The sequence below is a fragment of the Gnatocerus cornutus genome, unplaced genomic scaffold, assembly GCF_029298725.1.
Source record: "Gnatocerus cornutus isolate USDA-ARS CGAHR unplaced genomic scaffold, icGnaCorn1.1 ctg00000021.1, whole genome shotgun sequence".
In the NCBI taxonomy this organism is placed as follows: Eukaryota; Metazoa; Arthropoda; class Insecta; order Coleoptera; family Tenebrionidae; genus Gnatocerus; species Gnatocerus cornutus.
In genome coordinates, this window is record NW_028275373.1 from 3,649,845 (window position 1) to 3,667,220 (window position 17,376).

Sequence of the window (17,376 nt, forward strand, 5' to 3'; positions counted from 1 at the left end):
CGGCGAGAAATCGTCGTTTTGCATCGAAATATGCGGTTTTCTCTAAGAATTTTGACGATTTCGTGCAGAATTCTGCTGTTTTCTTTTAATTCATCCGTTGAATCTTGGTAAAAAGTCATGATTTTGTAGATTTCGTGCTCTTCTTTGCGAATTCAAGATAGAAAACAACGAAAATCAGCGAGAAATCGTCGTTTTGCATCGAAATATGCGGTTTTCTCTAAGAATTTTGATGATTTCGTGCAGAATTCTGCTGTTTTCTTGCAATTCAGCCGTTGAATCTTGGTAAAAAGTCATGATTTTGTAGATTTCGTGCTCTTCTTTGCGAATTCAAGCCAGAAAACAACGAAAATCGGCGAGAAATCGTCGTTTTGCATCGAAATATGCGGTTTTCTGTAAGAATTTTGATGATTTCGTGCAGAATTCTGCTGTTTTCTTGCAATTCAGCCGTTGAATCTAGGTAAAAAGTCATGATTTTGTAGATTTCGTGCTCTTCTTGGCGAATTCAAGATAGAAAACAACAAAAATCGACGAGAAATCGTTGTTTTCCATCGAAATATGCAGTTTTCTCTAAGAATTTTGATGATTTCGTGCAGAATTCTGCTGTTTTCTTGCAATTCAGCCGTTGAATCTTGGTAAAAAGTCATGATTTGGTAGATTTCGTGCTCTTCTTTGCGAATTCAAGCCAGAAAACAACGAAAATCGGCGAGAAATCGTCGTTTTGCATCGAAATATGCAGTTTTCTGTAAGAATTTTGATGATTTCGTGCAGAATTCTGCTGTTTTCTTGCAATTCAGCCGTTGAATCTAGGTAAAAAGTCATGATTTTGTAGATTTCGTGCTCTTCTTGGCGAATTCAAGATAGAAAACAACGAAAATCAGCGAGAAATCGTCGTTTTGCCTCGAAATATGCGGTTTTCTCTAAGAATTTTGACGATTTCGTGCAGAATTCTACTGTTTTCTTGCAATTCAGCCGTTGAATCTTAGTAAAAAGTCATGATTTTGTAGATTTCGTGTTCTTCTTTGCGAATTCAAGATAAAAAACAACGAAAATCAGCGAGAAATCGTCGTTTTGCATCGAAATATGCGGTTTTCTCCAAGAATTTTGATGATTTCGTGCAGAATTCTGCTGTTTTCTTGCAATTCAGCCGTTGAATCTTGGTAAAAAGTGATGATTTTGTAGATTCCTTCTCTTCTTTGCGAATTCAAGCCAAAAAACAACGAAAATCGGCGAGAAATCGTCGTTTTGCATCGAAATATGCGGTTTTCTGTAAGAATTTTGATGATTTCGTGCAGAATTCTGCTGTTTTCTTGCAATTCAGCCGTTAAATCTTGGTAAAAAGTCATGATTTTGTAGATTTCGTGCTCTTCTTTGCGAATTCAAGCCAGAAAACAACGAAAATCGGCGAGAAATCGTCGTTTTGCATCGAAATATGCGGTTTTCTGTAAGAATTTTGATGATTTCGTGCAGAATTCTGATGTTTTCTTGCAATTCAGCCGTTGAATCTTGGTAAAAAGTCATGATTTTGTAGATTCCGTGCTCTTCTTTGCGAATTCAAGATAGAAAACAACGAAAATCAGCTAGAAATCGTCGTTTTGCATCGAAATATGCGGTTTTCTCTAAGAATTTTGATGATTTCGTGCAGAATTCTGCTGTTTTCTTGCAATTCAGCCGTTGAATCTTGGTAAAAAGTGATGATTTTGTAGATTTCGTGCTCTTCTTTGCGAATTCAAGCCAGAAAACAACGAAAATCGGCGAGAAATCGTCGTTTTGCATCGAAACATGCGGTTTTCTCTAAGAATTTTGATGATTTCGTGCAGAATTCTGCTGTTTTTTTGCAATTCAGCCGTTGAATCTTGGTAAAAAGTCATGATTTTGTAGATTTCGTGCTCTTCTTTGCGAATTCAAGCCAGAAAACAACGAAAATCGGCGAGAAATCGTCGTTTTGCATCGAAATATGCGGTTTTTTTCTAAGAATTTTGATGATTTCGTGCAGAATTCTGCTGTTTTCTTGCAATTCAGCCGTTGAATCTTGGTAAAAAGTCATGATTTTGTAGATTTCGAGCTCTTCTTTGCGAATTCAAGCCAGAAAACCACGAAAATCGGCGAGAAATCGTCGTTTTGCATCGAAATATGCGGTTTTCTCTAAGAATTTTGATGATTTCGTGCAGAATTCTGCTGTTTTCTTGCAATTCAGCCGTTGAATCTTGGTATAAAGTGATGATTTTGTAAATTTCGTGCTCTTCTTTGCGAATTCAAGCCAGAAAACAACGAAAATCGGCGAGAAATCGTCGTTTTGCATCGAAATATGCGGTTTTCTCTAAGAATTTTGATGATTTCGTGCAGAATTCTGCTGTTTTTTGCAATTCAGCCGTTGAATCTTGGTAAAAAGTCATGATTTTGTAGATTTCGTGCTCTTCTTTGCGAATTCAAGCCAGAAAACAACGAAAATCGGCGAGAAATCGTCGTTTTGCATCGAAATATGCGGTTTTCTCTAAGAATTTTGATGATTTCGTGCAGAATTTTGCTGTTTTCTTGCAATTCAGCCGTTGAATCTTGGTAAAAAGTCATGATTTTGTAGATTTCGTGCTCTTCTTTGCGAATTCAAGATAGAAAACAACGAAAATCGGCGAGAAATCATCGTTTTGCATCGAAATATGCGGTTTTCTCTAAGAATTTTGATGATTTCGTGCAGAATTCTGCTGTTTTCTTGCAATTCAGCCGTTGAATCTTGGTAAAAAGTCATGATTTTGTAGATTTCGTGCTCTTCTTTGCGAATTCAAGCCAGAAAACAACGAAAATCGGCGAGAAATCGTCGTTTTGCATCGAAATATGCGGTTTTCTGTAAGAATTTTGATGATTTCGTGCAGAATTCTGCTGTTTTCTTGCAATTCAGCCGTTGAATCTAGGTAAAAAGTCATGATTTTGTAGATTTCGTGCTCTTCTTGGCGAATTCAAGATAGAAAACAACGAAAATCGGCGAGAAATCGTTGTTTTCCATCGAAATATGCAGTTTTCTCTAAGAATTTTGATGATTTCGTGCAGAATTCTGCTGTTTTCTTGCAATTCAGCCGTTGAATCTTGGTAAAAAGTCATGATTTTGTAGATTTCGTGCTCTTCTTTGCGAATTCAAGCCAGAAAACAACGAAAATCGGCGAGAAATCGTCGTTTTGCATCGAAATATGCGGTTTTCTGTAAGAATTTTGATGATTTCGTGCAGAATTCTGCTGTTTTCTTGCAATTCAGCCGTTGAATCTTGGTAAAAAGTCATGATTTTGTAGATTCCGTGCTCTTCTTTGCGAATTCAAGATAGAAAACAACGAAAATCAGCGAGAAATCGTCGTTTTGCATCGAAATATGCGGTTTTCTCTAAGAATTTTGATGATTTCGTGCAGAATTCTGCTGTTTTCTTGCAATTCAGCCGTTGAATCTTGGTAAAAAGTGATGATTTTGTAGATTTCGTGCTCTTCTTTGCGAATTCAAGCCAGAAAACAACGAAAATCGGCGAGAAATCGTCGTTTTGCATCGAAATATGCGGTTTTCTCTAAGAATTTTGATGATTTCGTGCAGAATTCTGCTGTTTTCTTGCAATTCAGCCGTTGAATCTTGGTAAAAAGTCATGATTTTGTAGATTTCGTGCTCTTCTTTGCGAATTCATGCCAGAAAACAACGAAAATCGGCGAGAAATCATCGTTTTGCATCGAAATATGCGGTTTTCTGTAAGAATTTTGATGATTTCGTGCAGAATTCTGCTGTTTTCTTGCAATTCAGCCGTTGAATCTTGGTAAAAAGTCATGATTTTGTAGATTTCGTGCTCTTCTTTGCGAATTCAAGCCAGAAAACAACGAAAATCGGCGAGAAATCGTCGTTTTGCATCGAAATATGCGGTTTTCTGTATGAATTTTGATGATTTCGTGCAGAATTCTGCTGTTTTCTTGCAATTCAGCCGTTGAATCTAGGTAAAAAGTCATGATTTTGTAGATTTCGTGCTCTTCTTGGCGAATTCAAGATAGAAAACAACGAAAATCGGCGAGAAATCGTTGTTTTCCATCGAAATATGCAGTTTTCTCTAAGAATTTTGATGATTTCGTGCAGAATTCTGCTGTTTTCTTGCAATTCAGCCGTTGAATCTTGGTAAAAAGTCATGATTTTGTAGATTCCGTGCTCTTCTTTGCGAATTCAAGATAGAAAACAACGAAAATCAGCGAGAAATCGTCGTTTTGCATCGAAATATGCGGTTTTCTCTAAGAATTTTGATGATTTCGTGCAGAATTCTGCTGTTTTCTTGCAATTCAGCCGTTGAATCTTGGTAAAAAGTGATGATTTTGTAGATTTCGTGCTCTTCTTTGCGAATTCAAGCCAGAAAACAACGAAAATCGGCGAGAAATCGTCGTTTTGCATCGAAATATGAGGTTTTTTCTAAGAATTTTGACGATTTCGTGCAGAATTCTGCTGTTTTCTTGCAATTCAGCCGTTGAATCTTGGTAAAAAGTCATGATTTTGTAGATTTCGTGCTCTTCTTTGCGAATTCAAGATAGAAAACAACGAAAATCAGCGAGAAATCGTCGTTTTGCATCGAAATATGCGGTTTTCTCTAAGAATTTTGATGATTTCGTGCAGAATTCTGCTGTTTTCTTGCAATTCAGCCGTTGAATCTTGGTAAAAAGTGATGATTTTGTAGATTTCGTGCTCTTCTTTGCAAATTCATGCCAGAAAACAACGAAAATCGGCGAGAAATCGTCGTTTTGCATCGAAATATGCGGTTTTCTGTAAGAATTTTGATGATTTCGTGCAGAATTCTGCTGTTTTCTTGCAATTCAGCCGTTGAATCTTGGTAAAAAGTCATGATTTTGTAGATTTCGTGCTCTTCTTTGCGAATTCAAGCCAGAAAACAACGAAAATCGGCGAGAAATCGTCGTTTTGCATCGAAAAATGCGGTTTTCTGTAAGAATTTTGATGATTTCGTGCAGAATTCTGCTGTTTTCTTGCAATTCAGCCGTTGAATCTTGGTAAAAAGTCATGATTTTGTAGATTTCGTGCTCTTCTTTGCAAATTCAAGCCAGAAAACAACGAAAATCGGCGAGAAATCGTCGTTTTGCATCGAAATATGCGGTTTTCTGTAAGAATTTTGATGATTTCGTGCAGAATTCTGCTGTTTTCTTGCAATTCAGCCGTTGAATCTTGGTAAAAAGTCATGATTTTGTAGATTCCGTGCTCTTCTTTGCGAATTCAAGATAGAAAACAACGAAAATCAGCGAGAAATCGTCGTTTTCCATCGAAATATGCGGTTTTCTCTAAGAATTTTGATGATTTCGTGCAGAATTCTGCTGTTTTCTTGCAATTCAGCCGTTGAATCTTGGTAAAAAGTCATGATTTTGTAGATTTCGTGCTCTTCTTTGCGAATTCAAGCCAGAAAACAACGAAAATCGGCGAGAAATCGTCGTTTTGCATCGAAATATGCGGTTTTCTGTAAGAATTTTGATGATTTCGTGCAGAATTCTGCTGTTTTCTTGCAATTCAGCCGTTGAATCTAGGTAAAAAGTCATGATTTTGTAGATTTCGTGCTCTTCTTGGCGAATTCAAGATAGAAAACAACGAAAATCGGCGAGAAATCGTTGTTTTCCATCGAAATATGCAGTTTTCTCTAAGAATTTTGATGATTTCGTGCAGAATTCTGCTGTTTTCTTGCAATTCAGCCGTTGAATCTTGGTAAAAAGTCATGATTTTGTAGATTTCGTGCTCTTCTTTGCGAATTCAAGCCAGAAAACAACGAAAATCGGCGAGAAATCGTCGTTTTGCATCGAAATATGCGGTTTTCTCTAAGAATTTTGACGATTTCGTGCAGAATTCTGCTGTTTTCTTGCAATTCAGCCGTTGAATCTTGGTAAAAAGTCATGATTTTGTAGATTTCGTGTTTTTCTTTGCGAATTCAAGATAGAAAACAACGAAAATCAGCGAGAAATCGTCGTTTTGCATCGAAATATGCGGTTTTCTCTAAGAATTTTGACGATTTCGTGCAGAATTCTGCTGTTTTCTTGCAATTCAGCCGTTGAATCTTGGTAAAAAGTCATGATTTTGTAGATTTCGTGTTCTTCTTTGCGAATTCAAGATAAAAAACAACGAAAATCAGCGAGAAATCGTCGTTTTGCATCGAAATATGCGGTTTTCTCTAAGAATTTTGATGATTTCGTGCAGAATTCTGCTGTTTTCTTGCAATTCAGCCGTTGAATCTTGGTAAAAAGTGATGATTTTGTAGATTCCTTCTCTTCTTTGCGAATTCAAGCCAGAAAACAACGAAAATCGGCGAGAAATCGTCGTTTTGCATCGAAATATGCGGTTTTCTGTAAGAATTTTGATGATTTCGTGCAGAATTCTGCTGTTTTCTTGCAATTCAGCCGTTAAATCTTGGTAAAAAGTCATGATTTTGTAGATTTCGTGCTCTTCTTTGCGAATTCAAGTCAGAAAACAACGAAAATCGGCGAGAAATCGTCGTTTTGCATCGAAATATGCGGTTTTCTGTAAGAATTTTGATGATTTCGTGCAGAATTCTGCTGTTTTCTTGCAATTCAGCCGTTGAATCTTGGTAAAAAGTCATGATTTTGTAGATTCCGTGCTCTTCTTTGCGAATTCAAGATAGAAAACAACGAAAATCAGCTAGAAATCGTCGTTTTGCATCGAAATATGCGGTTTTCTCTAAGAATTTTGATGATTTCGTGCAGAATTCTGCTGTTTTCTTGCAATTCAGCCGTTGAATCTTGGTAAAAAGTGATGATTTTGTAGATTTCGTGCTCTTCTTTGCGAATTCAAGCCAGAAAACAACGAAAATCGGCGAGAAATCGTCGTTTTGCATCGAAATATGCGGTTTTCTCTAAGAATTTTGATGATTTCGTGCAGAATTCTGCTGTTTTTTTGCAATTCAGCCGTTGAATCTTGGTAAAAAGTCATGATTTTGTAGATTTCGTGCTCTTCTTTGCGAATTCAAGCCAGAAAACAACGAAAATCGGCGAGAAATCGTCGTTTTGCATCGAAATATGCGGTTTTCTCTAAGAATTTTGATGATTTCGTGCAGAATTCTGCTGTTTTCTTGCAATTCAGCCGTTGAATCTTGGTAAAAAGTCATGATTTTGTAGATTTCGTGCTCTTCTTTGCGAATTCAAGCCAGAAAACCACGAAAATCGGCGAGAAATCGTCGTTTTGCATCGAAATATGCGGTTTTCTCTAAGAATTTTGATGATTTCGTGCAGAATTCTGCTGTTTTCTTGCAATTCAGCCGTTGAATCTTGGTATAAAGTGATGATTTTGTAGATTTCGTGCTCTTCTTTGCGAATTCAAGCCAGAAAACAACGAAAATCGGCGAGAAATCGTCGTTTTGCATCGAAATATGCGGTTTTCTCTAAGAATTTTGATGATTTCGTGCAGAATTCTGCTGTTTTCTTGCAATTCAGCCGTTGAATCTTGGTAAAAAGTCATGATTTGGTAGATTTCGTGCTCTTCTTTGCGAATTCAAGCCAGAAAACAACGAAAATCGGCGAGAAATCGTCGTTTTGCATCGAAATATGCAGTTTTCTGTAAGAATTTTGATGATTTCGTGCAGAATTCTGCTGTTTTCTTGCAATTCAGCTGTTGAATCTAGGTAAAAAGTCATGATTTTGTAGATTTCGTGCTCTTCTTGGCGAATTCAAGATAGAAAACAACGAAAATCGGCGAGAAATCGTTGTTTTGCATCGAAATATGCAGTTTTCTCTAAGAATTTTGATGATTTCGTGCAGATTTCTGCTGTTTTCTTGCAATTCAGCCGTTGAATCTTGGTAAAAAGTCATGATTTTGTAGATTTCGTGCTCTTCTTTGCAAATTCAAGCCAGAAAACAACGAAAATCGGCGAGAAATCGTCGTTTTGCATCGAAATATGCGGTTTTCTCTAAGAATTTTGACGATTTCGTGCAGAATTCTGCTCTGTTTTCTTCCAATTCAGCCGTTGAATCTTGGTAAAAAGTCATGATTTTGTAGATTTCGTGTTCTTCTTTGCGAATTCAAGATAGAAAACAACGAAAATCAGCGAGAAATCGTCGTTTGGCATCGAAATATGCGGTTTTCTCTAAGAATTTTGACGATTTCGTGCAGAATTCTGCTGTTTTCTTGCAATTCAGCCGTTGAATCTTGGTAAAAAGTCATGATTTTGTAGATTTCGTGTTCTTCTTTGCGAATTCAAGATAAAAAACAACGAAAATCAGCGAGAAATCGTCGTTTTGCATCGAAATATGCGGTTTTCTCTAAGAATTTTGATGATTTCGTGCAGAATTCTGCTGTTTTCTTGCAATTCAGCCGTTAAATCTTGGTAAAAAGTCATGATTTTGTAGATTTCGTGCTCTTCTTTGCGAATTCAAGCCAGAAAACAACGAAAATCGGCGAGAAATCGTCGTTTTGCATCGAAATATGCGGTTTTCTGTCAGAATTTTGATGATTTCGTGCAGAATTCTGCAGTTTTCTTGCAATTCAGCCGTTGAATCTTGGTAAAAAGTCATGATTTTGTAGATTCCGTGCTCTTCTTTGCGAATTCAAGATAGAAAACAACGAAAATCAGCTAGAAATCGTCGTTTTGCATCGAAATATGCGGTTTTCTCTAAGAATTTTGATGATTTCGTGCAGAATTCTGCTGTTTTCTTGCAATTCAGCCGTTGAATCTTGGTAAAAAGTGATGATTTTGTAGATTTCGTGCTCTTCTTTGCGAATTCAAGCCAGAAAACAACGAAAATCGGCGAGAAATCGTCGTTTTGCATCGAAATATGCGGTTTTCTCTAAGAATTTTGATGATTTCGTGCAGAATTCTGCTGTTTTTTTGCAATTCAGCCGTTGAATCTTGGTAAAAAGTCATGATTTTGTAGATTTCGTGCTCTTCTTTGCAAATTCAAGCCAGAAAACAACGAAAATCGGCGAGAAATCGTCGTTTTGCATCGAAATATGCGGTTTTCTCTAAGAATTTTGATGATTTCGTGCAGAATTCTGCTGTTTTCTTGCAATTCAGCCGTTGAATCTTGGTAAAAAGTCATGATTTTGTAGATTTCGTGCTCTTCTTTGCGAATTCAAGCCAGAAAACCACGAAAATCGGCGAGAAATCGTCGTTTTGCATCGAAATATGCGGTTATCTCTAAGAATTTTGATGATTTCGTGCAGAATTCTGCTGTTTTCTTGCAATTCAGCCGTTAAATCTTGGTAAAAAGTCATGATTTTGTAGATTTCGTGCTCTTCTTTGCGAATTCAAGCCAGAAAACAACGAAAATCGGCGAGAAATCGTCGTTTTGCATCGAAATATGCGGTTTTCTGTAAGAATTTTGATGATTTCGTGCAGAATTCTGCTGTTTTCTTGCAATTCAGCCGTTGAATCTTGGTAAAAAGTCATGATTTTGTAGATTCCGTGCTCTTCTTTGCGAATTCAAGATAGAAAACAACGAAAATCAGCTAGAAATCGTCGTTTTGCATCGAAATATGCGGTTTTCTCTAAGAATTTTGATGATTTCGTGCAGAATTCTGCTGTTTTCTTGCAATTCAGCCGTTGAATCTTGGTAAAAAGTGATGATTTTGTAGATTTCGTGCTCTTCTTTGCGAATTCAAGCCAGAAAACAACGAAAATCGGCGAGAAATCGTCGTTTTGCATCGAAATATGCGGTTTTCTCTAAGAATTTTGATGATTTCGTGCAGAATTCTGCTGTTTTTTTGCAATTCAGCCGTTGAATCTTGGTAAAAAGTCATGATTTTGTAGATTTCGTGCTCTTCTTTGCGAATTCAAGCCAGAAAACAACGAAAATCGGCGAGAAATCGTCGTTTTGCATCGAAATATGCGGTTTTCTCTAAGAATTTTGATGATTTCGTGCAGAATTCTGCTGTTTTCTTGCAATTCAGCCGTTGAATCTTGGTAAAAAGTCATGATTTTGTAGATTTCGTGCTCTTCTTTGCGAATTCAAGCCAGAAAACCACGAAAATCGGCGAGAAATCGTTGTTTTGCATCGAAATATGCGGTTTTCTCTAAGAATTTTGATGATTTCGTGCAGAATTCTGCTGTTTTCTTGCAATTCAGCCGTTGAATCTTGGTATAAAGTGATGATTTTGTAGATTTCGTGCTCTTCTTTGCGAATTCAAGCCAGAAAACAACGAAAATCGGCGAGAAATCGTCGTTTTGCATCGAAATATGCGGTTTTCTCTAAGAATTTTGATGATTTCGTGCAGAATTCTGCTGTTTTCTTGCAATTCAGCCGTTGAATCTTGGTAAAAAGTCATGATTTGGTAGATTTCGTGCTCTTCTTTGCGAATTCAAGCCAGAAAACAACGAAAATCGGCGAGAAATCGTCGTTTTGCATCGAAATATGCAGTTTTCTGTAAGAATTTTGATGATTTCGTGCAGAATTCTGCTGTTTTCTTGCAATTCAGCCGTTGAATCATGGTAAAAAGTCAAGATTTTGTAGATTTCGTGCTCTTCTTTGCGAATTCAAGCCAGAAAACAACGAAAATCGGCGAGAAATCGTCGTTTTGCATCGAAATATGCGGTTTTCTGTAAGAATTTTGATGATTTCGTGCAGAATTCTGCTGTTTTCTTGCAATTCAGCCGTTGAATCTTAATAAAAAGTCATGATTTTGTAGATTTCGTGCTCTTCTTTGCGAACTCAAGCCAGAAAACCACGAAAATCGGCGAGAAATCGTCGTTTTGCATCGAAATATGCGGTTTTCTCTAAGAATTTTGATGATTTCGTGCAGAATTCTGCTGTTTTCTTGCAATTCAGCCGTTGAATCTTGGTAAAAAGTGATGATTTTGTTGATTTCGTGCTCTTCTTTGCGAATTCAAGCCAGAAAACAACGAAAATCGGCGAGAAATCGTCGTTTTGCATCGAAATATGCGGTTTTCTCTAAGAATTTTGACGATTTCGTGCAGAATACTGCTGTTTTCTTGCAATTCAGCCGTTGAATCTTGGTAAAAAGTCACGATTTTGTAGATTTCGTGCTCTTCTTGGCGAATTCAAGATAGAAAACAACGAAAATCGGCGAGAAATCGTTGTTTTGCATCGAAATATGCGGTTTTCTGTAAGAATTTTGATGATTTCGTGCAGAATTGGCGAGAAATCGTCGTTTTGCATCGAAATATGCGGTTTTCTCTAAGAATTTTGACGATTTCGTGCAGAATTCCGCTGTTTTCTTGCAATTCAGCCGTTGAATCTTGGTAAAAAGTCATGATTTTGTAGATTTCGTGCTCTTCTTTGCAAATTCATGCCAGAAAACAACGAAAATCGGCGAGAAATCGTTGTTTTGCATCGAAATATGCGGTTTTCTGTAAGAATTTTGATGATTTCGTGCAGAATTCTGCTGTTTTCTTGCAATTCAGCCGTTGAATCTTGGTAAAAATTCATGATTTTGTAGATCTCGTGCTCTTCTTTGCGAATTCAAGCGAGAAAACAACGAAAATCGGCGAGAAATCGCAGAATTCTGCTGTTTTCTTGCAATTCTGCCGTTGAATCTTGGTAAAAAGTCATGATTTTGTAGATTTCGTGCTCTTCTTTGCGAATTCAAGCCAGAAAACAACGAAAATCGACGAGAAATCGTCGTTTTGCATCGAAATATGCGGTTTTCTGTAAGAATTTTGATGATTTCGTGCAGAATTCTGCTGTTTTCTTGCAATTCAGCCGTAGAATCTTGGTAAAAAGTGATGATTTTGTAGATTTCGTGCTCTTCTTTGCGAATTCAAGCCAGAAAACAACAAAAATCGGCGAGAAATCGACGTTTTGCATCGAAAAATGCGGTATTCTGTAAGAATTTTGATGATTTCGTGCAGAATTCTGCTGTTTTCTTGCGATTCAGCCGTTGAATCTTGGTAAAAAGTCATGATTTTGTAGATTTCGTGCTCTTCTGTGCGAATTCAAGCCAGAAAACAACGAAAATCGGCGAGAAATCGTCGTTTTGCATCGAAATATGCGGTTTTCTGTAAGAATTTTGATGATTTCGTGCAGAATTCTGCTGTTTTCTTGCAATTCAGCCGTTGAATCTTGGTAAAAAGTCATGATTTTGTAGATTTCGTGCTCTTCTTTGCGAATTCAAGCCAGAAAACAACGAAAATCGGCGAGACATCGTCGTTTTGCATCGAAATATGCGGTTTTCTCTAAAAATTTTGACGATTTCGTGCAGAATTCCGCTGTTTTCTTGCAATTCAGCCGTTGAATCTTGGTAAAAAGTCATGATTTTGTAGATTTCGTGCTCTTCTTTGCGAATTCATGCCAGAAAACAACGAAAATCGGCGAGAAATCGTCGTTTTGCATCGAAATATGCGGTTTTCTGTAAGAATTTTGATGATTTCGTGCAGAATTCTGCTGTTTTCTTGCAATTCAGCCGTTGAATCTTGGTAAAAAGTCATGATTTTGTAGATTTCGTGCTCTTCTTTGCGAATTCAAGCCAGAAAACAACGAAAATCGGCGAGAAATCGTCGTTTTGCATCGAAATATGCGGTTTTCTCTAAGAATTTTGATGATTTCGTGCAGACTTCTGCTGTTTTCTTGCAATTCAGCCGTTGAATCTTGGTAAAAAGTGATGATTTTGTAGATTTCGTGCTCTTCTTTGCGAATTCAAGCCAGAAAACAACGAAAATCGGCGAGAAATCGTCGTTTTGCATCGAAATATGCGGTTTTCTCTAAGAATTTTGACGATTTCGTGCAGAATTCTGCTGTTTTCTTGCAATTCAGCCGTTGAATCTAGGTAAAAAGTCATGATTTTGTAGATTTCGTGCTCTTCTTGGCGAATTCAAGATAGAAAACAACGAAAATCGGCGATAAATCGTTGTTTTGCATCGAAATATGCAGTTTTCTCTAAGAATTTTGATGATTTCGTGCAGAATTCTGCTGTTTTCTTGCAATTCAGCCGTTGAATCTAGGTAAAAAGTCATGATTTTGTAGATTTCGTGCTCTTCTTTGCGAATTCAAGCCAGAAAACACGAAAATCGGCGAGAAATCGTTGTTTTGCATCGAAATATGCTGTTTTCTTGCAATTCAGCCGTTGAATCTTGGTAAAAAGTCATGATTTTGTAGATTTCGTGCTCTTTTTGCGAATTCAAGCCAGAAAACAACGAAAATCGGCGAGAAATCGTCGTTTTGCATCGAAAAATGCGGTTTTCTGTAAGAATTTTGATGATTTCGTGCAGAATTCTGCGGTTTTCTTGCAATTCAGCCGTTGAATCTTGGTAAAAAGTCATGATTTTGTAGATTTCGTGCTCTTCTTTGCGAATTCAAGCCAGAAAACAACGAAAATCGGCGAGAAATCGTCGTTTTGCATCGAAATATGCGGTTTTCTGTAAGAATTTTGATGATTTCGTGCAGAATTCTGCTGTTTTCTTGCAATTCAGCCGTTGAATCTTGGTAAAAAGTCATGATTTTGTAGATTCCGTGCTCTTCTTTGCGAATTCAAGATAGAAAACAACGAAAATCAGCGAGAAATCGTCGTTTTCCATCGAAATATGCGGTTTTCTCTAAGAATTTTGATGATTTCGTGCAGAATTCTGCTGTTTTCTTGCAATTCAGCCGTTGAATCTTGGTAAAAAGTGATGATTTCGTAGATTTCGTGCTCTTCTTTGCGAATTCAAGCCAGAAAACAACGAAAATCGGCGAGAAATCGTCGTTTTGCATCGAAATATGCGGTTTTCTGTAAGAATTTTGATGATTTCGTGCAGAATTCTGCTGTTTTCTTGCAATTCAGCCGTTGAATCTAGGTAAAAAGTCATGATTTTGTAGATTTCGTGCTCTTCTTGGCGAATTCAAGATAGAAAACAACGAAAATCGGCGAGAAATCGTTGTTTTGCATCGAAATATGCAGTTTTCTCTAAGAATTTTAATGATTTCGTGCAGAATTCTGCTGTTTTCTTGCAATTCAGCCGTTGAATCTTGGTAAAAAGTCATGATTTTGTAGATTTCGTGCTCTTCTTTGCGAATTCATGCCAGAAAACAACGAAAATCGGCGAGAAATCGTCGTTTTGCATCGAAATATGCGGTTTTCTGTAAGAATTTTGATGATTTCGTGCAGAATTCTGCTGTTTTCTAGCAATTCAGCTGTTGAATCTTGGTAAAAAGTCATGATTTTGTAGATTTCGTGCTCTTCTTTGCGAATTCAAGCCAGAAAACAACGAAAATCGGCGAGAAATCGTCGTTTTGCATCGAAATATGCGGTTTTCTCTAAGAATTTTGATGATTTCGTGCAGAATTCTGCTGTTTTCTTGCAATTCAGCCGTTGAATCTTGGTAAAAAGTGATGATTTTGTAGACTTCGTGCTCTTCTTTGCGAATTCAAGCCAGAAAACAACGAAAATCGGCGAGAAATCGTCGTTTTGCATCGAAATATGCGGTTTTCTCTAAGAATTTTGACGATTTCGTGCAGAATTCTGCTGTTTTCTTGCAATTCAGCCGTAGAATTTTGGTAAAAAGTGATGATTTTGTAGATTTCGTGCTCTTCTTTGCGAATTCAAGCCAGAAAACAACGAAAATCGGCGAGAAATCGTTGTTTTGCATCGAAATATACGGTTTTCTCTAAGAATTTTGATGATTTCGGGCAGAATTCTGCTGTTTTCTTGCAATTCAGCCGTTGAATCTTGGTAAAAAGTGATGATTTTGTGGATTTCGTGCTCTTCTTTGCGAATTCAAGCCAGAAAACAACGAAAATCGGCGCGAGAAATTGTCGTTTTGCATCGAAATATGCGGTTTTCTCTAAGAATTTTGACGATTTCGTGCAGAATTCTGCTGTTTTCTTGCAATTCAGCCGTTGAATCTAGGTAAAAAGTCATGATTTTGTAGATTTCGTGCTCTTCTTGGCGAATTCAAGATAGAAAACAACGAAAATCGGCGATAAATCGTTGTTTTGCAACGAAATATGCAGTTTTCTCTAAGAATTTTGATGATTTCGTGCAGAATTCTGCTGTTTTCTAGCAATTCAGCCGTTGAATCTAGGTAAAAAGTCATGATTTTGTAGATTTCGTGCTCTTCTTTGCGAATTCAAGCCAGAAAACACGAAAATCGGCGAGAAATCGTTGTTTTGCATCGAAATATGCTGTTTTCTTGCAATTCAGCCGTTGAATCTTGGTAAAAAGTCATGATTTTGTAGATTTCGTGCTCTTCTTGCGAATTCAAGCCAGGAAAACAACGAAAATCGGCGAGAAATCGTCGTTTTGCATCGAAATATGCGATTTTCTGTAAGAATTTTGATGATTTCGTGCAGAATTCTGCTGTTTTCTTGCAATTCAGCCGTTGAATCTTGGTAAAAAGTGATGATTTTGTAGATTTCGTGCTTTTCTTTGCGAATTCAGGCCAGAAAACAACGAAAATCGGCGAGAAATCGTCGTTTTGCATCGAAATATGCGGTTTTCTCTAAGAATTTTGACGATTTCGTGCAGAATTCTGCTGTTTTCTTGCAATTCAGCTGTTGAATCTAGGTAAAAAGTCATGATTTTGTAGATTTCGTGCTCTTCTTTGCGAATTCAAGCCAGAAAACACGAAAATCGGCGAGAAATCGTTGTTTTGCATCGAAATATGCTGTTTTCTTGCAATTCAGCCGTTGAATCTTGGTAAAAAGTCATGATTTTGTAGATTTCGTGCTCTTCTTTGCGAATTCAAGCCAGAAAACAACGAAAATCGGCGAGAAATCGTCGTTTTGCATCCAAATATGCGATTTTCTGTAAGAATTTTGATGATTTCGTGCAGAATTCTGCTGTTTTCTTGCAATTCAGCCGTTGAATCTTGGTAAAAAGTGATGATTTTGTAGATTTCGTGCTCTTCTTTGCGAATTCAAGCCAGAAAACAACGAAAATCGGCGAGAAATCGTCGTTTTGCATCGAAATATGCGGTTTTCTCTAAGAATTTTGACGATTTCGTGCAGAATTCTGCTGTTTTCTTGCAATTCAGCCGTTGAATCTTGGTAAAAAGTCATGATTTTGTAGATTTCGTACTCTTCTTTGCAAATTCAAGATAGAAAACAACGAAAATCAGCGAGAAATCGTCGATTTGCATCGAAATATGCGGTTTTCTCTAAGAATTTTGATGATTTCGTGCAGAATTCTGCTGTTTTCTTGCAATTCAGCCGTTGAATCTTGGTAAAAAGTGATGATTTTGTAGATTTCGTGCTCTTCTTTGCAAATTCATGCCAGAAAACAACGAAAATCGGCGAGAAATCGTCGTTTTGCATCGAAATATGCGGTTTTCTGTAAGAATTTTGATGATTTCGTGCAGAATTCTGCTGTTTTCTTGCAATTCAGCCGTTGAATCTTGGTAAAAAGTCATGATTTTGTAGATTTCGTGCTCTTCTTTGCGAATTCAAGCCAGAAAACAACGAAAATCGGCGAGAAATCGTCGTTTTGCATCGAAATATGCGGTTTTCTCTAAGAATTTTGACGATTTCGTGCAGAATTCTGCTGTTTTCTTGCAATTCAGCTGTTGAATCTTGGTAAAAAGTCATGATTTTGTAGATTTCGTGCTCTTCTTGGCGAATTCAAGATAGAAAACAACGAAAATCGGCGAGAAATCGTTGTTTTGCATGGAAATATGCAGTTTTCTCTAAGAATTTTGATGATTTCGTGCAGAATTCTGCTGTTTTCTTGCAATTCAGCCGTTGAATCTTGGTAAAAAGTCATGATTTTGTAGATTTCGTGCTCTTCTTTGCGAATTCAAGCCAGAAAACAACGAAAATCGGCGAGAAATCGTCGTTTTGCATCGAAATATGCGGTTTTCTGTAAGAATTTTGATGATTTCGTGCAGAATTCTGCTGTTTTCTTGCAATTCAGCCGTAGAATCTTGGTAAAAAGTGATGATTTTGTAGATTTCGTGCTCTTCTTTGCGAATTCAAGCCAGAAAACAACGAAAATCGGCGAGAAATCGTTGTTTTGCATCGAAATATGCGGTTTTCTGTAAGAATTTTGATGATTTCGTGCAGAATTCTGCTGTTTTCTTGCAATTCAGCCGTTGAATCTTGGTAAAAAGTCATGATTTTGTAGATTTCGTGCTCTTCTTTGCGAATTCAAGCCAGAAAACAACGAAAATCGGCGAGAAATCGTCGTTTTGCATCGAAATATGCGGTTTTCTGTAAGAATTTTGATGATTTCGTGCAGAATTCTGCTGTTTTCTTGCAATTCAGCCGTAGAATCTTGGTAAAAAGTGATGATTTTGTAGATTTCGTGCTCTTATTTGCGAATTCAAGCCAGAAAACAACGAAAATCGGCGAGAAATCGTTGTTTTGCATCGAAATATGCGGTTTTCTGTAAGAATTTTGATGATTTCGTGCAGAATTCTGCTGTTTTCTTGCAATTCAGCCGTTGAATCTTGGTTAAAAGTCATGATTTTGTAGATTTCGTGCACTTCTTTGCGAATTCAAGCCA